We start from the raw sequence: 23,598 nt of genomic DNA, 5'->3' as shown, positions 1-23,598 counted from the left end.
GGAGCCTTTGGACACCTCGTTGGAGATGGGAGCCAATTCGATGTCTCGTAGGGAAGGGTCTATTGACGTCTCAAGGGGCTGGGAGCATGAACACCTCTCTGAAGTTCTCATGGACGCCAGACACAAGATCAAGACGCACCGAGTCTTTGATATATATTTATATAAATATTTTTTTTTTTCTACCGCCGTCTGTGAAGGGATATCCATCCCCCCTTCCCTTTCTCTCCCTTATTCTTTCTTTTTTTCTTCTAGGCCAATCTACGAGGAGTCCAAAAGAAGCGGCCAGTGAAGTGTCATTGTGGTTCCATTGTCATGATAAACAAGGAGGGAGACAGATATAAGGGTTGTCCTCTCCACGGATAGGGAGGTAGCGATCCACCCCGGTGGGATTTGTGTGCCGAATACACGCTCCCCTCCTTCCGTCCCTCCTCCTCCTCCCCCTCCCCTCCCCCCCTTTCTCCTTCCCTTGGAGATTTCTCACGACGTTTCCAACCGATTTCGTAATCCGGATCTTCCCTTTTATTGGTTGTCAGTACCATTGCTCTCTCTCTCTCTCTCTCTCTCTCTCTCTCTCTCTCTCTCTCTCTCTCTCTCTCTCTCTCTCTCTCCCTCTCCCGTTACTGACCTCCAACAGATAACCTCATCGTGGGCCACCAGGTCTTCTGTTATCAGGCTTTTCCATGTACTTTCCTTCTCTATTCTGTCTCTCTTTCCCTTTTCTTTGTGGTTGGCATTGAGGGAGGAGGGGACAGCAGCCTTCCCCCCTGGGAAGTGGGGAGGGCGTGTGTGTGTACACGTGCATCCCCCTGCTGTGCTGATCTGGCGTAGTTGCTACCGTTTCTTGATGGCTCCTTAATACTCTCAGTGGGATTGGGGTCTGGTCCACGCCCTTTGATACCCCTCAGTGGGACGAAGATCTGGCCTACACAAGGCCTAAAGGGGTTGAGGTACAACCTCTCTCTCTCTCTCTCTCTCTCTCTCTCTCTCTCTCTCTCTCTCTCTCTGCCAGGTGTCATGTCTTGCACTGACAATATGATTGATGATCAGCTCCTCAATCATTTCCTGGTCTTCCGTTAACATGACCGACAAACGGACATGTCCCCCCCACTGATTCATCAGTTCATGTCTTCATACTGACGTGACTGACACATGAGGACTCCTGGTCATGTCCTTTCCACTGACATGACTGTCGAGTCCAGTCTTGTCTTGTTTGGGACTCCCAGCGAAGGAACTTCCTATATAGAAGTGACTTTCGTTCCCCTGGCCTTCTCATTATGGAGATGCCTCATGGCTGAGTTATTTAATGTAGAGTGTCGTTCATCGCCCATGTAGAGTTTTGGTGGAGGTGAGTCTCTGGAGATTCGAACCCTGTGAACAGTTTATGAAATGCTCTGATGTACGAAAGCCATTAAAGAGATTATCTCCAAATTCGATAAAGAAAAGGTTTGATTCTGTGTTAAAAAGTCTATTGCCGTTTTCTGGGCATTCTTCAAAGGTGAGGTTTTTGAACGAGTTCGTATGTCCAACGAGTAAGTGTTTAACGTTGAAGCTGTCTTCGTTTCCCCCAAGCAATGAGGTGTGTGTGTGTGTGTGTGTGTGTGTGTGTGTGTGTGTGTGTGTATGTTTAATGCGATCTGAACTTCGTCACTTTAAAATTGAAATTTACAGCCATCGCTTCCAGTTTTTATCATTTTTTTTCCTTAATCTTTTTAAACGCCCAGATAAGGACTGCTGCCCATTGGGTGAACGAGTATTCAAACGAGCGTCCAGGCCGTTGAAACTGGATAGTCCGTCGACCGCTCTCTCTCTCTCTCTCTCTCTCTCTCTCTCTCTCTCTCTCTCTCTCTCTCTCTCTCTCTCTCTCTCTCTCTTTTCGTTTCCCTTTTGCAAGTTGGGTGGCGTGTGCGAAATTTTCCCAGGGAGATGTCCCTCCCCCATTTAGCCTACTCCCACGGCCAATTCCGCGGTCAAGTGGGTTCGATGCCCCGTTAGATGGAAGAAAACGGGTGAGGCATTGTACCGACGGACTGTGTACATTCTGACTGCACAATAGGCGACACAAGACTAAGCTCCGAATATTATGGAAAATACGATCCCAGATGAAATGCGACGTTTGGTGGCGATTACCCAAGAAAAGATACGTTATATGAAGTGTTGAGCTGGTATATATATATATATATATATATATATATATATATATATATATATATATATATATATATAGATAGATAGATAGAGAGAGAGAGAGAGAGAGAGAGAGAGAGTTTGTGTTGAATTCTCGTTACAATCATGGTTGCGTTGGGCGGCGACCCCCCCATCCTGTACACGTCTGCGACGGGAGGGAGCTTATCGGGTTATCACCACAGCGGTGACCTGTGGCTGATAAGACGAAGCGGTGAGTGTGGTGATGAAGGTGAGGGCGATGATGATGAAGGTGAGGGAGGCGATGTATGATGATGATGAAGGTGAGGGAGGCGATGATGATGATGATGATGAAGGTGAGGGAGGCGATGTATGATGATGATGAAGGTGAGGGAGGCGATGATGATGATGATGATGAAGGTGAGGGAGGCGATGATGATGATGATGAAGGTGAGGGCGATGATGATGATGATGATGAAGGTGAGGGAGGCGATGATGATGATGATGAAGGTGAGGGCGATGATGATGATGATGATGAAGGTGAGGGAGGCGATGATGATGATGATGAAGGTGAGGGCGATGATGATGATGATGATGAAGGTGAGGGAGGCGATGATGATGATGATGAAGGTGAGGGCGATGATGATGATGATGAAGGTGAGGGCGATGATGATGAAGGTGAGGGAGGCGATGTATGATGTGTAGAGGGCGGTAGCTGGCAGTTTCCATGTACCTGTTGTGTAGAGAGGGAGGTCTTGAGCGTAGGGCAGGTAGGATTGAGGCAATAGCCGGGGAATACGAGGCTAGGACAAGGCTCTAAGGCTAGAGCTAAGGATAGGAGGGTTGAGGCTGAACACGACCGAAACAGCCGACCAGGCTCGTGGGAGATGGTGGGTCTATGGGAGTATGTGGTATAAATCATAGCTTTTTAAAGTCCTTTCCTTTGCTTTCACCGCTTTTCTTTGTCCTCAAGTGTATAATTTCCTCAGGCTGCGTCATTGCAGTTGTGGTCAATGGAGTGACTTCTTCGAACTCTTAATTCTATCAGGAGTGGTATTCATCATCAATAGGGTTCTTTCCTTACAACTACACACTCTCTCTCTCTCTCTTTTCTCTCAATCAATGATCTCTCCTCTGCTCTGTTAGTAGTGTATTTACGGATGAGAGTTGAGATTTTAAGGGGCTAGGGGTCTCCTCTGCTCTGTTAGTGGTGTATTTACGGATAAGAGTTGAGATTCTCTGGGGCTAGGGGTCTCCTCTGCTCTGTTAGTGGTTTATTTACGGATAAGAGTTGAGATTCTCTGGGGCTAGGGGTCTCCTCTGCTCTGTTAGTGGTGTATTTTACGGATGAGACTTGAGATTCTCTGGGACTAGGATGAATGCGCCAGCGTTAAGTGTGGCTAAAGAAAACGGAGCTAAGCTACGATGAGGTATAGTTAGACGACAGACGTAATACTTGTGGTTAGACGATAGACGTATTGAGGAGCCATTAATAAACGAAGCAAATCTGGCAGACGTTTGTAATGCCACCCTGATGATACATCAGCTACAAGGACAGTTGTAGGAAGCGAGATATAACTGGTATAGGAAAATATTATGGTCGCCAGGCGGAGTGAAGTGGGGAAGAAATAACTCTCTGTTTATATTCATCGTTGAGGGATACACATTCATTCATGACTGGTAGCTTTAGGACCCTCGAAAGTCTTAGTGCTTGCTGGTTCCAGCAGCAGCTCCCCCGTGCTCATGACTGGATGTAGGGGCCGGCAGGGTGCGACAGCTCCCCAAGAACCGCCAGTTCTCCCCAAGAACCACCAGTTCTCCCCAAGAACCACCAGTTCTGACGCGAGCTTGTGTGTCGCTTTGCGAGGTTCTCCTCCTCATGAACCCGCCATGAACGCTTCATGATTAGCTCATGACTAGGATGATATACCCCCAAGCGTGCGCTACACCGCCACATCTCCCCCGTCCTGCTCTAACAGGGAACTATAACAGGTTCTAATAAGGTCACACAATTTTCCTTGTCGAACAGAGAAGCTACATGTCCCCCAGGGCCCCGCAGAATGCTTACAAGTCCCCCGGGGCTGCGCAGAAAGCTACAAGTCCCCCGGGGCTGCGCAGAAAGCTACAAGTCCCACGGGACCCCGCAGAAAGCTGCAAGTCCCATGGGGCCCCACAGGACTACAAGTCCCCGCGTCCCCTTAGAAAGCTACAAGCTCCCTTAGGGCCCTCCTAGAAAACTACAAGCTCCCCTAGGGCCCCCGTAGAAAGCTACAAGTTCCCCGGGGCCACAGAGAAAGCTACAATTCCCCCAGAGGACCCATAGAAAGCTACAAGACCCTCAGAGGACCCCGGAGAAAACTACAAGACCCCCAGAGGCCCCGCAGAAAGCTACAAGACCCCCAGAGGACCCCGGAGAAAGCTACAAGACCCCCAGAGGACCCTAGAGAAAGCTACAAGACCCCCAAGGGGATCGTGCAGAAAGGTACAAATCCCCCGAGGGGAGAGCCCCGCGGAAAGGCTACAGAGACACTCGGGACGACGCGTCTTTTTTTTTTTTTTTACACCCGTGTGTCCCCGCGGTGGCCACTTGGCGGGCGATATATTCATAGCCCCGGCCTGTTTGCTCCCCGACCGGACATTAAACAACGATCGCACAACCCGAGGAATCTGACGGTGTCTAATATTTGCATAACATGAGCGAGAGACAATGGCGCCAAAGGCGGGCGAATGTGTTCATCGTCGGTCGTCCTCCTCCTCCTCTGATCGCTATCTGGGGCCGGGCCAGCCTCGTCCAGCTCTGCTCTCTCTGCTGCTGCTCTCTGCTCTCTCTCTCTCTCTCTCTCTCTCTCTCTCTCTCTCTCTCTTGGACGTCGACGGGAGTCACCCATGTTCCACACTCCCATCCCTCCCACTCCCTTACCCCCCCTTAGTGCGTCTTAACACCAACATTTATTGTTATTTACCGTCGGGGGATATTAATGCTTTACCTCCGTGTCTGTCGTGTGTGTGTGTGTGTGTGTGTGTGTGTGTGTGTGTGTGTGTCGTGTGTGTGTGTGATACCAAGATTATTGTAGTGGGGGATGATTGTCTTGGGCGCGAGGTATCAGTTACGACGTGAGTGTGTGTGTGTGTGTGTGTGTGTGTGTGTGTGTGTGTGTGTGTGTGTGTGTCATGAACTGGGTTGTAGCGGGCACTTAGGCCTGCGGGCCTCGGCCTCAGAGAACCAGCACCAGGTGGTGCATCTTTTGGGTACTCGGGTGTCGATGGTGGGGAGATATAGATACACCAGGTAAGGTTTAGGGCACAATATAGTAGCTGCAGTAGAGTGAGTTTGGAGTATAAATGTTTGATCTTTATCTGTCTGTCTCAGTATCTTTATATTTATCCGTTTATCCCGTGATAAGTGATGTAGAAATGGTAGATTCTGGACGAGAGGGGGGTCGCCATGTTGCTACTGGATGTGTGAGGTTGGACCGCGGGCGAGTCGCATGCTCGGGCATACCCCTAGTTAACCTTGTGGGTGAGGGGCGGTGATGGATGGAGGGTGATAGGGAGCGCGCAGGGTAGTACTACTACATAGGTTAGGTTAGTTTTCTTCTCTCTCTTTTTTTCGTTCCATGAAGAACAGCAAGGTTCCAGGACGCCCCCACATCGCGAAGCTAAACGCCCTTTTGGCTGGAAGAGGATTTCCAGGAAACGATCCAGTTGGCTCATATCATCGGTTTGGTTATTTAATATGATGATAAGGAATTTGGAATTCTCTAATGACCTTTAGACCCATATAACTTAACTGCTTGTCTTCTTATGAGAAGTCTTTAGGGTTGGTTTACATAGATATAAACTGCAGGTTTTTTTGAGCGGTTAAGACAATTTACTAGGAATATAAACAGATAGATCGCCTCAAGAGTATATAAATTCTTATCAAGATATGAAACCCTTGTTGTCCACCTGCGACCTGTGAGGGATCGTAAAATGCGGTCTTTCTCTAAGTGATCTTTTGCCCCGGAGTGGAGAGTGGATGATCCCTCTCCCCTTCCCTGTAGGCTGTGTGGATCACTATCTCCGGGGATGAGGCATAGAGGTCTCCAGCCTCATCGGGCTGGTTGTCACGGCCTTCACTGAGGGAAGCGGTGTTGTCCCGTTGTTGGAGGGAAGGAGAAAAAAAGAGGGAGTGAGAGAGAAGTGTTGTTTTTGTGCTGGAGGGAAGAAGGAGGGTTTCCTTGCTTGAGGGGAAAGAGGTGCAGGGAGGGAGGGTGAAGTTCCGTTCTCTGCTGGAGGGAAGGATAGAAGGAAGGAGAGGGTTACGATCTGTGCTGGAGGGAAGGAGCGAGAGGGATAGAAGGAAGGAGAGGGTTACGATCTGTGCTGGAGGGAAGGAGCGAGAGGGATAGAAGGAAGGAGAGGATTACGTGCTGTGCTGGAGGGAAGGAGCGAGAAGGATAGAAGGATATTTATGACGGACTTGCCGGAGGGGCGGATATGCTGGAGAGGAATGGTTGTGGTGGAGAGGCGGTGGTGCCTTTTATTGCCCAGGTCTGGTGGTGGTGGTGGTGGGAGCAGTGCCTCAACCATATCCAGCCAAGGTCGTGGATTCAGTCACCAGACGAAAGGGGACAGCGAGGACGGGTTGCGACGCAGGGCGTGGGAGAAGGGTAGGGCGTTGAGGGGCGTCAGGAGAGAGGGGTGGTGATGTTAGAAGGGATGAAGGCTGGATAGGTAAGATGGCTCGACGATTGAATAAAGGGATAGGATTCGATGAAGGAGACGTGTAGGATACGGGAGATAAAAGAATAGGCAATTGTTAGAGGCATAGTTGAAGATGTATGTATGTCACTGTTATGAGTCAAGTGCAGGAGAGATCAAGGCCTTCGCCCCGTCAGAGGCTAAATACAGTGTGTCAGCTACACATCTGACGGACGTATCTCGTCCAAGATGGACAGACGTGTTACCAATCCTTCACGAAACTTTAAATTTTTTTTTTTTTCGCGGTGGTCTGGCAAATGTGAGGAATCGTCCAACACCACTGGTTGTTTGATGCATATTTAGGCTGACTGAAATTATTATATTTGTAAATATGTATTTACAAAGTGCGGGAAGAGGGTTCTACAGTCGAGAGGCTCCGTTTCTCGACTTCTTTTTTCTTTTCTTTTACTGTCAAGCATCTTTGTAAGTGCTTGCTATACTGCCGACATTCACAGTCTTGATTGAGTGTGTGTGTGATTACTATTTGTGTGTCACGGGGAGAGAGTTTTACACTCGTGTTGCCTCGTCTCCCAACCTTGTACGTATTAATCATGTCTTTACTCTTATCTACACACACACACACACACACACACACACACACACACACACACACACACACACACACACACACACACCCACCCACCAGCCAAAGCCATGTACCTATTTATCGACCAGCCCCGAGGGAATGATGAACACCTGGGCTGTCTGCCACGCCCAGGATTCGAACCCATGCAGGTCCTTCCCCCGGCTGGTCTGTGCTGACTCATGGCCAGTAGCGCGAACCACCGCACCTCGTTGGCCAGTGGTGTGTGTGTGTGTGTGTGTGTGTGTGTGTGTGTGTTCGAAAGGTAGTGATCTGAAGGCAGTCTGAGGGAGGGAAGGAGGGTTAATGAGGACCAACACACCACCCACCAGGTGTTGACGTAAAGGTATTGGCTGGCTGGCTAGCTAGCTACTGGGGCCTACTGCTGCTCCTCTCCTCACACACTTCCCACCTCATCCATATAACCCGTTGCCCTCGACCGAAACAGTTCCGGTTCGGTCCCTCTGTAGCTGAATACAGATCCGAAGCCGTTTCGGATAAAGGACGCGCGCGTGAAGCAACGAGACTGCAGAAGGTGGTCTGCTCGTGGCGCGTTGATGTGGTGCGTCTTACTCACACCTGGTCAAACGGAGGAGCCCAGCCACAGAACAACAGTCCTGACCTTATTTTGTTATAATGGCTGACGCCAGAGGGGGAGGTTCAACATGGTTGAAGATTCGTGGCTGTTTTACAGGCATTTGCTGGTCAAGGCTTGAACGAATCAATCGGGTGGGTGGTACAGAGAGAGAGAGAGAGAGAGAGAGAGAGAGAGAGAGAGAGAGAGAGAGAGAGAGAGAGAGGAGTAGGTAAATTAACATTTCGAGCGTCTACTATCCATTGTCAGTGTGTGTGTGTGTGTGTGGGGGGGGGGGGAGGTCAGCCAAGGTCACGCCGTAGGGGACTTTGTTGTGACCTCGTGTGACCTGTCCTCACTCTCACACGCCTTAGGTCAGGTAGGGGTGGGATTTCGGTGCTGGGTCGAGTTGGGGGCACAGAACCTGAACCGTATTTGCGAGATGCATTTCTTATTTTCTGTACCCCTGTAACTCTGCGTTTCCTGCACCCCTGTAACTCTGCGTTTCCTGCACCCCTGTAACTCTGCGTTTCCTGCACCCCTGTAACTCTGCGTTTTCTGTACCCCTGTAACTCTGCGTTTTCTGTACCCCTGTAACTCTGCGTTTTCTGTACCCCTGTAACTCTGCGTTTTCTCTACCCCTGTAACTCGGCGTTTTCTATAACCCCTGAAATACACCGTAGAGAAAGCTTTCTTGATGAGGGTGGACGAGCAGGTGTGAGGCCCCCCGTAGTGCAGAGGTTAACATTGCCACCCAACCTATGTAAAATGATTCGGGTTCGAGTGTCGGACTGAGCTGCTGGTGCACAGGCAATGCAGCTGTTCATCCTCCCGCTTTTAGGGCTAGTCCATCAATGGGTACCTAGCGTAAAAGAGGGGTATGAATGAGTTAATTTTCTTCTACCATATGGGTTGAAAACCCAAGAAGGAGACATGTGTACCAGAGCAACGATCACTCACACCTACACACCACACTCGGCCCCACAACAAACACAGTACACAACAGGAGGAATGGTGCATCGTAAAGTCGTGGACTATCGTTGCCATTCTCCCTGTCCTCTCCTCTTTTTGTCTCAGAATTCCATCAGGACAAGCTTGTTTACCAGGTGTTATTGATGGTACATCTGTTGTAACTTACTGATTCTCAGTTACCAGGCAGAGTGTGTTAACACGTGTGCCGTACTCTTAATTGCTTAATAGTGCATTTTTGCTTATATAGAACATATGTATATATATTATAATTAGGTATATTGAAGGGTTTATTCTCTATGATTATATCCTGGATAGGGAATGATACTTCACGTATGTCTGGTGTGTAGAAGCGACTAAGGAGGAGCGGGGGTAAGGAAAGTTTTGAATTTTTTTTTGTTTTAATTTTCCAATGAAGGAAGAGAAGGGGGCGGTTGGGAATATCTCAAAGTGTCAGTCCTGTTTTACACGCGTGACGTCATAAAGAAGAGTCTATAAGTGTGTGAGAAGAAATAAGGTAGGAATAACAGGTTGTCGTGGAATAAAAATTGGAGTGAGTTAATGGATAAAAACTGGATATAGTAATGTTTTATATATATAATATTTGAGGTATACCATGAATAGAATGGACTGTTTGCGCGGGGCGAACAGTCGGGAGCTGAAGAAGGTGGAAGTGAACATTATCATACGAAAGAAATAATGGTAATTTATAACGTGATTTGGCGCGAACACGGAGTATAGTACCATGCCACGACGTGGGAAGAGTTTGCCAATGAGATATCATATGATTGGTTATCAATCCCCGAATGAAAGTAATAAATGCGTTTTTACGTTCGAGTAAACGTATAGCCTGTAAGGGATGAGGTAGTCTGGTTTCTCTTCATCTCTCATCTCTATCTCTCGTCTCTTCTCTCTCTTCTCTCTCTGTTCTGCTCATATTGATGGTGGCTGCGCAAATAAGGGGGTCGAATATAATGAAGGCAAAATGTCATATCTACATTCGTATGACAGTGGTAAAACATTTTTTTTTTTTATCATAGGAATTCATATTACAGGTTGCAAGGTGTTTACTGTTCTCACTGCATGCATACCTGCCCAGGTCCGTCAGTACGGTAGAGTAGGGAATAAAAAAAGTATTTACATACGTGAATTACTGTGTAAACGGAACCATTGTAAGCCAAGGTTAGTATTTACCAATTATATATATATTTATATTATATATATTTTAATATTATTTATATATATTATATAATGTGTGTGGTGGTGTGTGTGTGTGTATATTATATATATATATATATTTTTATACTATAATGATAATAAATATAAATATAATAAATAAAATTATTAACGCTGTGCAATGATTTGGATTGAAGGCAATGGATCAGAACGGAATCATAATTTCTCGTTTTAATTAACCATGTTTTGTCTTGTTTTACCACGTAATGAGAATGTCGGCCACAAACACCGCTCATTATTTGACCAGAGAACGCGTGGTGGGAACGCGCGTAGCCCTGACGCAAAATGGCTCTGGTTTGTCCTGCGTAAAACGGCGCTAAATATCGGTAACTCTTGATAATGAGGCGCAACAGCTAAAGATATTTTAATTAGCGAGTCCATATTCCCCCACTGCTATGAACCTGAGCGTACCTGAGCTAGCCAGATTACCTCCATTTCCCCCACCGCTATGTTTGTGTGAGGTGGCCGTCAGCTGCGTTCTGGTTTTCGACATACATCGTTCAACAATTGCACACGAAACGAGTTTACTGGTACGTTTTATCACATTCCTCATGAAGTAGGTGATTTTGTACAGGTTCGTATGGGTATAAACCGTCGTAAACTGTAAATAAATGTCGTAAGAGCGAAATCACGGAGCGTGAAGTTTACCCGCGTTCCCCACCACCCCCCATCCCTCCCCCCATGGGCCAGCCGAAGCCCCGGGCTAAGAAGTGAGCCAGCCAGGGGTCTTGGGCTGGAAACAAGTTTCGCCTCAGATATGACGAGTCGGTCTTGGGAGAGGGTCTGTGTGCGCGTCGCTCCGCCACTACGATGGCCATACACGCCTTTTGAAAATCAATTTACGAGTTGGCGTCCGTTCCCCTTAACCCCCCAAGGAGGCTAAGAGTGCCTTCGCTGTTTCGAGAAGTGTTTAGTGATCAGAAGTGAGGATCGTGTGTCGGTGTTTGTGAGAAAATTTGTCCAGTTGCTAAATGCGTCTTAGTCACGTATTGTGAAGGGCTTAAAAATGTTGTCCAGGGTGTTGTTGACGAGAGACTGAGGTCTGGGCTCTTGGAAATATTGTCCCTGTGGTGTTTTGTGCGACCGAGAATAAGTGTGTAAATGGTAATTTACCGTGGATTACCTCCTCGAGAACTACTTGTTTAAGGTAAGAAAGGTGGGAAAAAAAGAGAGAGAAAAAAATGGGCTTCCACTCTGGTCGTACTGAAATACTCTTAGGTTTTTCTTAATATTTTGTTGAAAATATTTTCTCCAAATGCAATTCCTTGAAATAGCTACTTAGTATTGATGTTTAAATCCACTACTGTCCATATTATTGCAGTAATTTATTGCGAAAAAAGTATAACTTTAATGAAATATTGCATAATGATCACAACATATATAATGGCTATAGACTTATTCATGCATAATACATGTATTCATATCCTTAAGTAGACTTATTCTTAAGTAGATTTAGTCATAAGTAGAATTAGATAAGTTCCAGGAGTAGAGTGTGGTGGACCTTGTGGAACGCCTGTATAGTGGGTCGTAGGCAGCCCTAGTGCTGAGTTTGGGGTCGTTACAACGATGGTAGTCACAGTGTTAATGTCTGTGGCATTCTCATGGGACATCGTGGGTGAAATTACTTGTGGTCAGAGACCTCGATTGATATGGTCTTCATTTTGGCCGAGTTCGAGTTCCGGATTTTGGAAAATGGTGTATTGGAAAGGTTATGGGTCCTTTGTTCGTGTTTTTTTTTAAAGTATTGGTTGTGATATATATATATATATATATATATATATATATATATATATATATATATATATATATATATATTTATACTTTGTCGCTATTTCTTACGGTGTTAATTTATATTACAGTTCGAAAACAAGTGTGTTAAATGACTGACCCACACCCAACGTCTCCCTTTGATAACACCAATAAATAAGAGGTTGTAAACAGGAGGCTTTCTGGTCAGTCCATTCGCTCCTCAGCGCTCGCTGTGAAGGCGATGCCCCTTACTGTATGGTACATAACGACCATTTCCATAAGTCCTATCACTCACACACACGCTACCCTCCACCCTCCCTCCCGACTACGCCAGCCAGAGAATGGATCGTGAATCGATAAACATTATTGAAGTGAATCATACATGCAGATAAGGAGGCCGATTCGTTTTAGCGTTCATTCGGTCTTCGGTACTACGACTGGGGATTGGTCGAAGAGTCGTTTATGTGGTTAACCAATCCAGTCTGTTATTAGTCAATTCCTCCCATCAGATTTGAGTTTTAATCACCGCGGTGATTGGAAAGATGTTCGTACGTACTAGCAGTTACTCATGGTTAGTACGTACATGCAGTTAATCATGGTTAGTACGTACAAGCAGTTAATCATTTTTAGTACGTACTAGCAGTTAATCATGGTTAGTACGTACAAGCAGTTAATCATGGTTAGTACGTACTAGCAGTTAATCATGGTTAGTACGTACAAACAGTTAATCATGGTTAGTACGTACAAGCAGTTAATCATAGTACGTACAAGCAGTTAATCATAGTTAGTACGTACAAGCAGTTAATCATGGCTAGTACGTACAAGCAGTTAATCATGGCTAGTACGTACAAGCAGTTAATCATGTTTAGTACGTACAAGCAGTTAATCATGCCCTGATTAGAACACACTGATAATCCGTAGGAATGGGCATTACCAATCGTATATGTTTTTTACCCCCCGGCGACAGACCATCTTGGCCCAATCTTCTCTCTCTCTCTCTCTCTCTCTCTCTCTCTCTCTCTCTGTGTGTGTGTGTGTGTGTGTGTGTGTGTGTGTGTGTGTGTGATTAGGGATATCGTGAATTAAGTCCCCCCGCTGATAAGAATGTCATTGATCCCAGACTCACTTCCCCTCCCCCACTTCACATCGCTCCAGCACCATCTCTGGGAATCGTAAGGCCAGGTGTGTGTGTGTGTGTGTGTGTGTGTGTGTGTGTGTTTGACCAGGTAGACTGTTATGGTTGGCTTGTGTCGTGAGATAAGGTAACGTCAGCAGGTTGGGGCCCAAATATACACAGAGTCACGTGATGGGGGAGGGAGGAAGTGAGGGAGGGAAGGGCAGGGATTGGCCCAGAGGGTGGCAGGAGGGAAGGGAGGAGGGAACTGCTAATCACATGGTTACAGTGGTCACTTTCCTATCACAAGAAGAGGGCCTCGACGCCAGCCTGGCATTTGTGGGTTACGGCAATCGAGAATTGACCATAAATTGCTCCAATAACTCCTGCTTTGCTGACGGGTTTTAAACACCCCATTTTACCTTACGTGTATCTGCGACTTCGTACGAGTCTTCACACCCTTGTGCTTAGGTAATTGAGAGTAAAATTATCACTCATATAAGTCGTATGCATCTGTCTTAAGCGTACGCCCCAGAAGAATCCTGAATGTATAGATATATATAAATATATATATTTTGTTACGATGCTTTTCTTTTTCTCGTGGTGAAAGTTTTTTTTTCTTTTTTTTTTGCCGTGGTTGTATGATATACGGTTGTGACACGTTCAATTAAAAGCTGTGCATAATGTTCATAATAACTGAGACGGTCCTTCACACGGTGAGGTGCGTTTGCCTGATATTAATGCCATTTCTGGCAACATTTTTTTTTTTTTTATATCACATTCATGTCTGCTTACGTTCGTGGTGACGGTTTCGTCTTTTTTTGGGGGGGTGTTCTCGATAAATTTTTGATGCTGTTTCTGTTTTAACCTCTCGCTGTAATCTACTCTTTTTTTTTGACGTGTAACCATTTTACTCGTGGGTAATTGTGAGTGGTTCGTTCGTCAAGAGTCACGTGCAAACCGTCTTTCCTCTCGTAACTGGAGTCTCTTCCAGAACCCCTTTATTTTGGAAGTATATGGAGATGTCCTTTATTCCCCATGCGCCAGTCACATTCAGAATGGTTTACTTAATACTGAATGATGCACCAATCATTTTTTTCAACCCCTGTTTACTGGATGCGCCAGTTGAGAAAAAAAAATACTTGATTCTAGAAGCACCACTTTTTTTGTGTTTTATCTTTGTCGAAGTCTTCGTAATGGGGCACTAAGTCATTTTCAATTGTATTCTTGAGGTAAGGGTTACTTTTAGAGGCCTATTAGTTCTGGTGGCGCCAGCTGCATTCTTATAACCCTTTTATTCTGGTGGCAACAGTCATCTTCATTACCCTTGTGCACTTGGGGAGACACCAGTCACTTTCAGAACCCCTCCTACTGTGATGGCACCAGTCACATTCAAAAGCCATCTTAACTTCTAGAGACGCTGTTGTCTTTCCATAGTCCCATCTTAACACTGGAAGGCACCACTCGTTCCCAGAACCTCTTTTATTCTCGAAGGTCTTTTAGAACGCCCAAAGACGCTACCACTGCAAGTGAACTGGCAGAGGCAAGATGAGAATTACTTTGAAGCGTTCTAAAGACGTGTAAAGCCGAGCTTTCGTACTTGTACAGGGAAGTGCAGTAGTCCAAAGTCCAACCAGAATGCCAGGGAGCGAGCAAGCTCTCGTCGCCACTTCTCAATGTACTCAAACCTTTGCCAGTCTTAGCTTGATTTTCCTCACCGATTTTCAGCACGGTAGTTCCTCCAGGCAATACTCTTTCCCCACGAACACCGTCAGCGTTCCAAAAAGGTTTGTACTATCGAGTTAAACCGCTGAAGTCTGGGAGTCAGAAAATCCACCAAGCAGTGAGGTTAAGGGTCTCGGATGGAGCCGCTTTGTTGGTGGCAGGACAAACGGGGGCGCGAGTGACAACATCAGAAGCTGACGGGCAAGGCAGCGTCGAGGGCGTCTTGTAAGGGCAGGGTTCTGGGATAGAGCCATCTTCCCCCCCACTCACACACACACACACACACACACACACACACACGGGGACATGGCTGCCTAGCTGCTGCAGAACCACGCCAGTAGTTTTTACTCTGGAGGGCTCTGTCTGTCTGTGCAGTGCTCTCTCTCTCTCTCTCTCTCTCTCTCTCTCTCTCTCTCTCTCTCTCTCTCTCTCTCTCTCTCTCTGTGTGTATGTAGATACATATTTGAATAGTAAGAGGAGAGACAGAGAGAGAGGTTTGCATTCGCGCATGTGTGTGTGTGTGTGTGTGTGTGTGTGTGTGTGTGTGTGTGTGTGTGTGTGTGTGTGAAAAGCTGTAGTAGGGTTTGTAACGTCGCAGGTTTTCTTGTGTGCCTTTTTTTGTTGTTGCTTGGGAGGGTGGGGGAAGGGGGCGAAATGTCCCTCTCCCAGGGCGTTGGTCAGTACGAGGGACGTGGGCTTCGTCTCCCGGCTCTTCTCCACGCAGTTAAGTAATTGCGTTGCCGTGTGTGTGTGGAAGGAGGAGGAGGAGGAGGAGGATGGGTTCGCACATCCTAAGGTACGACAGTCAACTGGTGATGATACCATCTCCGTTTAACTTCCCGTCATTCTTTTCTTCTTCCTTCTCGTTCGTGGTGCCACAGAAGTCACGTTTTCCCATGGTACGGGACGAAATGGAAGATGCTGAGCAAGGAAGGGAGAGGCGAAGGGTGAGGGTGGGCGGTAGAGGTGAATGGTTATACCTTTAGAGATGGAAAGGTCATCATTTCAGATTTGTAACATGGGAGAGATAATCAGTTGGACTATAAGAAGGAAAGATGATTACTCGGATTATATGATGGAAAAATGAGAATCATTCGGATTATAAGATGGCAAAAATGATAATCGTTCGGATTATAAGATGGAAAAAAACCAATCATTGGGATTATAATAAAGGAAAGATGATAATCACTCGGGTTTGTGTGTTATATAAGACTGTGTTAGTGGGCGGCCTCCGGTGCTGTAGGTCATCGGAAAAGGTGTTCCCGGGTCAGACAGCCACATAAATAATGGTCCAAGACGAACCCAGCTGGTCCCTTGGTACCATGTCGATGTATATAGAAATATATATATTGCCTGTACACACTTCCCCCTTCCCATGTGCCAGTATAACTTAAATGGGTTTGTTTGAATGGCTGTTTAAAATTGGTTACTGAATGTCAAAAATTAAACCTTTGTTTTTTTTTTTTTAATATTTCATAGAATAGCTGAAATTGACTTTATGTTTTGTGTTATAGCTTATTATTCTGATTATATCTTTACAGTACGATGGGAAAAAAATAAATAGCCTTGTATGCAGGACCAACCTTCCACGTCTTACACTGGGGAAAAAAAAAGGATATTAGAATTGATTTGTATAATATTTATGATTAATTTGAATATTACACACGGATGAAAGTCTTTATTTTTTCGTACTTATGGCCGTTGATAAAGGTTGCTTGTGACGGGGGATAGAATTGATGGTGAGAAATGGTGACGTTGATGGTGGAGATTGTTACGTTGATGGCGTCTGAGAAGAATAGCGGAGGCTTTGTTGGTGGTGGGTGATAGTGATGGAGATGGCAGAGATGAGTGACGTATGTGATAGTGATGGAGATGGCAGAGATGAGCGACGTATGTGATAGTGATGGAGATGGCAGAGATGAGTGACGTATGTGATAGTGATGGAGATGGCAGAGGTGAGTGACGTATGTGATAATGAGGAATATTTAGCAGTCTTGGTAGTTAGGGGAGATAGTGATGATGATGGAAGTATCGAAGATGGTAATGATGGTGAGGGAGAGTAACTTGGTGGTGGAGTTGATAGTGGTTGTGATGGTGACTGTGCTATGGAGACATACCTGGGATGGGAAGTACACTGAATGATTGTGGTAGGGGATAGTGACCCATTGTCAGTGGTAGGTACCTGGACAGTCATGGTAGCTTTGGGAGATACCGTGTGATAGTGAAGGTGATAGTGTGGCGGTAATGAAGGTGATAGTGTGGTGGTAGTGAAAGTGATAGTGTGGTGGTGAGAGTGGCGAAGGCTTGAGTTAAACTTTAGGTTGTGGTGGCAGGAGGTGTTCTGATTGTGGTGTGTGTTGGTAAGGATACGGGCGATAGCGTCAGGAGGTGTTCTAATTGTGGTAATAATGGTAGGCATACAAGCTGTAGTGGTGGTGGTGGTGGCAGGAGGTACTAGTGTCAGTTGCTGTGTTGGGAGGGCAGCAGTCAACACCTGGTCCATCATCAGAAAAAGGTTGGAGGAGATGGTGGGTGGGATGCGTCGTGTGGACGGAGCACTCCAGGTGGCAAGCGTGAGGCTCCTCTCCTCTTGCCCTGGATGGCTGGCTGAGTGGGCCCCGTCATCCTGCCCTGGGTGTTTGGCTGTCCTCCTCCTGCTCTGGTTGGCTCGCTGGCCTCTTAGCTTGGCTAGTTGGGTGTCCTCCTCCTTTTCCTACCCTGGCTGGTTAGCTGGATGGTCTCCTCCCCTTGCTGGTTGGTTGGCTGACCTCCTCTCGCCTTCCTTGCCAGTATAGCTAGCTGTCCTCCTCCTCCCTGGGTGGATGGCCTTCTCCAGCTACCCCTCGCACAGAAGCTGAACCCAACACGCTTACTGCTCCTCCTCCTCCTCCTCCCTCCTCACTCACTGTTACTCACCTTCCCCTGCCGGTGTCGTGTTGCCCCAAGTGGCCAACTCATTTCCACGTCGCCAGCACTGTCTGCAAGTTATCCTCATCACCATCAATATCCACCAGTTATCCTTGTCACCAGCTTTGCCCACCAGCTATCCATGTCACTAACACTGTCCACTAGTTATCCATGTCACCAATTCTGCCATCTGTTCTTGCTCCCAGCACTATCTACCAGTTATCCTTGTCACGAACACTGTCTGCCAATTTTCCTTGTCACCAACACTGTCTAGTAGTTAAACCTATGATATCGAAATGTTTCGCGAGGCACCCGTCACTCACAGTCGTCACCAGTTGTCATCCTCCATGCCGTTGCTTCATATATTTTCCTAATGTTGACGCCCTCCGTCGGTATCCTCAGCTGCTGTCTTTGACCCTCAGTTTTCCTGATTGCTGACATTCTTCAGAATTTGTCCTCGTGGCTGTGTGTATCCACCCTTGATCTTTTTATATACTCGACACGAATTCTGGTTCTGGTCGTCCATCGACCAGCATAGAGTAAGATGCATGGACGGTTCGTCTAATGTTTATGATGAAGAGGAAGGAAGAAGAGGGAAAAAATGTACTACCTTCCTTTGTAGTTATGTCACTGGAGGACAGAGGGACGTACCCACACACGCCTCTGCCGGACCTCAATACGAGGCTCCTGGACACACACGGTGGGCGGGATGAGTTTGGACAAGAGCCGTGTATCGAGGCGCAGCGGTGTCGTATTCCTTCATGCATTTAATTTCGCTCGTGCATAAGGGTGAGGTGGCCTTTGTTCCGTGCTTGTGGGTCCCCTTGCATCCGTGTCCACCATGACTCGGTAGAGGCGTCCGGTGTCTGGCTTAATGGCGTCTCGTTGTCTGGGTGAATGAGGTCAGTTTAATCGCACGAACTTCTTTCTCCCGCTTGATGTTAGGGGACGGTGTGCAGACGAAGCCAGTCCATGCCATGTCCTGTTTAAGTCTGTCTGGACGGTGTCGGTGTGGATCGCAGCCGATAGTCTTGTGTCGCACCTTGGTTGGAGAGGAGGAGGAGGGAGCGGGGAGGTGTGTGCGTGTGTGTGTGTGTGTGTGTGTGTGCGTGTGTGTGTGTGGATGTTTACTCAAGCAGCCTTCACTGTCTCTGTATATGTACATAATCAAAACCCCGCCTGTCACATGTAAACATCGCGTCTGTATATGTATTAAGGTATGTTAGAGCGTGCACACAGGCAAGGACACGCGCCTCGATTTAAGACCCCAGTTCCGCTACATATGTAAATGTAAGGCAAGAGGTATGTGGCGAACGTGGAGGAGACCTTAATGCTATATCTAGAACAGGAGGCGACCCTGCGTATGTTATAGTCAGGGGTCCCCCCTCCCCATCTCCCCATCATGCAGAGGGTTGCTCAAGGATTTCGCTCCGCCGCCTCTCATGCTACCAGCCAAGGCTTTAGCATGGGCTTGCTTGTAGTGGCTGTGTACTAACCCCTCCATCGAGCGTATTTTACCTTCTAAATCACCTGCTTGGCCGTGTGTTGCAACTGAGCTGGGATCAGAGCCGTAACAACAGAATGGCCACTCCATTCCGAGTGTGGAGCGAACGGTTGGTTCTTCAAGACCACAGTGACCCTCCCCCTCATTCTTTTGATGGTGAGGTCACTACTGCTGCTGGTGCTGCTGCTGCTACTGCTGCTGGTGGTGGTGGTGGTGGGTTATTAACGTTGATGATAAGTGTTACTACCACTGCTGCCGTGGCTGACTCGCTTCTCTCTCGTCGTTCTTACATTGGTTTGAGGTTGTCCCTCACGCGGTGCAAATTGTTGACACATGCTTCGTTGTTTTCTTCATGCTATTGTTGTATTTAGTAGTGTATTTTTTTTTTTATTAGAGGCAATTACTACATTTTATGTGATATCTCAAAAATTACACAAGACATGGGAGGTGTGTGGAGGAGGGGGGGGGGATGAGGGGGATGAATATAGTGTGCCACGTCTAAGGTAGTGGCGGCTTTCTACTGATCTTCTAGTATCTGAGTCGCCTTTGCTTCCCTTCGTCAGTTGAGATGTCTCAAGCGTTTATATTTCTCTACGCTTCGAAGACGCGGTTCAGAGTCTACCATGTTGAATACTTTGAGTTTCTATTGAAACCGTCAGAAGAAAGTCGTATTATTTCTCTTATGCCCAAATTTTCTTTCCCGTACGAACTAGTTAGCGTCAGTAGAGATCGAAGTACGGCCTCATCTGCACACGCATGGTCGTCGGCGGTCATGTATAATGCACCGAGACCAGCGCCTCACCATCCAAAACTAAGCCAACCCCAGCACATTACACCACGTTTTTCTTTATTTCTTATTTTTTTTTCCACCCTCGACCGCTTCATGTGCAGAGATGTGTAGTGTAGCCCGCCCCCCTCCACCAAAAATCTGTATTCGATTCTCACACGCACCGTCCGAATGATATTAGAAGAGAGAAAATGTATATTAATCTTTAGAAAGATGATCCTAATCGTACGTCTTCAGAGAGAGATTCTGAGAGATTTACGGCTGCGAACATTTTAGAAATAGGTTCGGCCTGAGTGATAGTCACTGAGGTTTGCCACTTTATTCAGATTTAGTCCTTAATTTACACTTCCAATATGTGTTTAAGTAAAAAAAGAAAATGGAATGTAGTTCCCTCTCCTCCCTTCTTCCCCTCTTTGCTCCGGACAAAGAGAGAATAATTAAGCTTATCTGGTTTTCAAGGCCAAGTGTTAGTGGTGAACAAGGCTCACGGATTTTGTTCGTACAGCCTCAGCAGTGAATATACATGGAATGGGTTGCTCATAACAGCATCCCATTAAATGTCTGGACGTTTTCTGTAACAGTATATGATAGGAGGGGTATCCCCCCTATCTTTTCGCCTATGGTAAGTAAAGCCTCAAGGAAGACGTGAGAGATATGGCACTTATAACTCCTTCAAAAGTCCTCAGCGTTGGAGAGGGTGAGGAGCTAGGCAAGCGAATCAGACTGAAAATATGCATCATCAAGTTGTCCCACTGAACTAACATCTTACAGACTAAATCCAGACCAGTCTCGTAAACATCATTCTTCATATTCCTATCAACACCAGGGTGGATCAGATTTGTACGTGCGCTTATATACAGGCCTTTGAAATCACACTTACGCATCCATAACTCACGCCTAGGTTGCTTGAGGGAAACATGGACTTTCACACGAACGGAGAGATGCCCTTTGAGTTACCCACTTGCCACACTGAAGATGCGATTCGTCAAGTGGGAGCAAAGTCCTCATCCGCAGCACTTCTCGACACACAATGTTTCCATCACATTGTGAAAATACGAACACGGGAAAAAGAACATCTTCCTTTTGCGGTTTGAGACAGCGTTCGAGATTTCCAATCAGGGTCTTTCTCGTCATGTCCTCCAGAAGCCGAGAAAGAGGTTGTCACTCACCCAACTCGGCAGCACCGAGGGCCTTGAAAGAATCAAGTTCTACCCGCAGAGGATTACATATATATATGGTTGTGTCTCAAAGGTATAGGTAACATTTGCCGTAAGCCTCGTCCATAAGGCAAAAATCTGAGACAGCGTCCATCCTTCCTATAATGGTTTCGGAGGTCTTCTACCCACTACAGCTGGGTCTCGGCCCAAGCTGTCGTCTAGCTCCTGTGTGCAATCAGGCTGTTGGAGGTCGTGGTCGTAAGCACCACACTCTGACAAGCCTAGTGCAGGTGTGCACACTTGCTCTGGTTCTTGTTAGAATTTCTCTTCTGTTCACTCCATAGTATTTCTAATGTCCAGAGGCGAAGTGCAGATCATGACACATAATTTTACTAGTTAGGAAACACTTCAGTGTTGTGGTTGAGTTAATTTGGAGGTAAGACGCCTTGCTGTTCCCCCCACAGGAATTGAAGTACAGGAACTAGAAAGTCAGAGGGTGACTACTGTGGAAGGTATCCTAGCAATGCAAGAAGAGGCTAGTCTGAAAGTCGACCGTAATGTAAACGAAAGGTTCACAGTGGAATGCACAATTCCTCACGGAAACTGAAGATGACGTACTGGCTTCTTTTCCCTTGGGAGGTGATGATGGACATTCTCGTTGTAGAAGGGAAACATATGGGACACCCTCTGTGGAAAAGAAACTGACCCGAACGAGCCTGTGGACAAGAAAATGTTCTTGACCTGCTTTTCCTCCCCCGAACAATAGTGAACTTATAGTGAACAATACTTGGTATTCAAGTCTCTGACTGACGTATGACAACAACGTACATTGTAGCCTTGTGCAGGACGTAGTCCCCGGGCCAGGCCTCTTCAGCTTGTTTGTTTGCTCTCGGTAGCGAATGTTATGACGTTCGGTCGGTAAACCCTGAATCGACTGACGGTAGATGATAAGGTCTTTCATGAATTACATGATCCTCTGCGCAATGTGTAAAAAAGAAGTGAACTTTTAGTCTTTTGTCCAGAAAGTAATATTTGCCTGCGGTTTACTCGGCTGAGAATAACGTAGCTGTGGAAGGTGGAATTAGAGAAATGAATTCTGGAGAGACGAAGAAAACGAAGACTTTGTAATGTTGCTCCGTGAACCGGACTTAGTTGTGTGTGTGTGTGTGTGTGTGTGTGTGTGTGTGTGTGTTATTAAGACTCATGTGGTTCTTTCTTGTACTTCTGAGGGTCTTTTATGTTACAGTAATGGTCTTAGGCTCTGTATCCTTTGTATTATTCTTTTTGTAGCTTTCCCTCTAACTCTCGCACACAGGTCTGAAGTTCTTCCAAGTTGAGTGTGATTTCGAGGTACTCTCCTGCATCAGTCTCTCGAGATTCCATACTGACTTGGTCATGTGTTTGAGTTTTATTTTTTTTTTTTGGGCTTCGTTCTTGCTTGGATACCTGTGTTTTCGTGCGGCTCGTCTTGTGGCTCTCGGTTGACTGTGTGTGTGTGTGTGTGTGTGTGTGTGTGTGTGTGTGTGTGTGCTGAGTTTTATTTCCTTTCTACTGCGAGTAACGCTTCCTCGAACTCAAGTCTTTCCTCTTGTCTCATTTTTCTCTTCTCATCTTTAATATCTCACACGAGTCGGTCAAGTAGGAGGGTGTCATACTTCTACAACTGCCGTCAATATAAGACATCAATACTGATTGGGTTTGGAGGTCATCAGATTCGGGAACGTCACTCCCAAACCTCACTGACTGTGTGGCACGGACGCCGTTCTAAAGCTACTGACGACCTTCAGTAGCTTTCCACCTGCCTTTGTCAGCACCTAAACCCGCGGTCACTGTGTTTGCTTGCGTCGATGTCGCTGGCATGTCGTGCGCCTCTTGGTTTGGTCGGCAGAACCAGTGTGAGAGATCACATCTTGAGGACGGGGTTGATCGGATCCAGAGGAGATTAGTGGCTGTTCGAGAGACTCTACAGTTCTTGGGGAAGTCGGGCAACCTGTTGATGCTGGCGACCCCAGCAGAACTGGGCTGGACAATAGATGAGTGGCTTTTAAAGAAAGTAGTATTGCATATGGAGTCGGAAGGTCTTATGCTCTTTTAAGATGATGTCACAAATACAGTCATGATGGCCACTACAGCTACAGCTGTTCTCTGTATCGTTACAGCTGTCAGTTGCACCTGTTGCCTTGTCTATTGTTGTTGATGGTGCAATAGACTAAAGACTCGTTGCTGCTGCTTTTACAACCACCGCTACAACTGCGACTCTCCATCGCCACCACCTACTTGAGTCTTTGCTGTTGTACCACACACAGTCTTTGTTGTTGCACACACACACACACACATTCCATCATACACTACTACTATAACTGTATTTGTTGCTGTGACCTTCATAACTTCGTTGACTTCTGCTCTTA

At 46.6% G+C, this 23,598-nt stretch overlaps 1 protein-coding gene across 4 annotated transcripts in view; it reads left to right on the top strand.

The window, feature by feature from the left end:
* Positions 1-23,598, top strand: part of Egfr (epidermal growth factor receptor) — a 397,002-nt gene that overhangs the window by 261,557 nt on the left and 111,847 nt on the right. For 3 of the 4 annotated variants that reach the window (XM_071656714.1, XM_071656713.1, XM_071656712.1), the window contains exon 1: positions 10,995-11,394. The exons of the other annotated variant lie outside the window; for it this stretch is intronic. The gene's annotated coding sequence lies outside the window, so the exon portion shown is untranslated. Of the gene's footprint in view, positions 1-10,994; positions 11,395-23,598 lie in introns of those variants that run through there. 4 annotated transcript variants of the gene reach the window in all.

Source organism: Panulirus ornatus, chromosome 63 (genome assembly GCF_036320965.1).
Source record: "Panulirus ornatus isolate Po-2019 chromosome 63, ASM3632096v1, whole genome shotgun sequence".
Classification (NCBI taxonomy): domain Eukaryota; kingdom Metazoa; phylum Arthropoda; class Malacostraca; order Decapoda; family Palinuridae; genus Panulirus; species Panulirus ornatus.
This window is presented reverse-complemented; position numbering and strand designations above follow the sequence as displayed.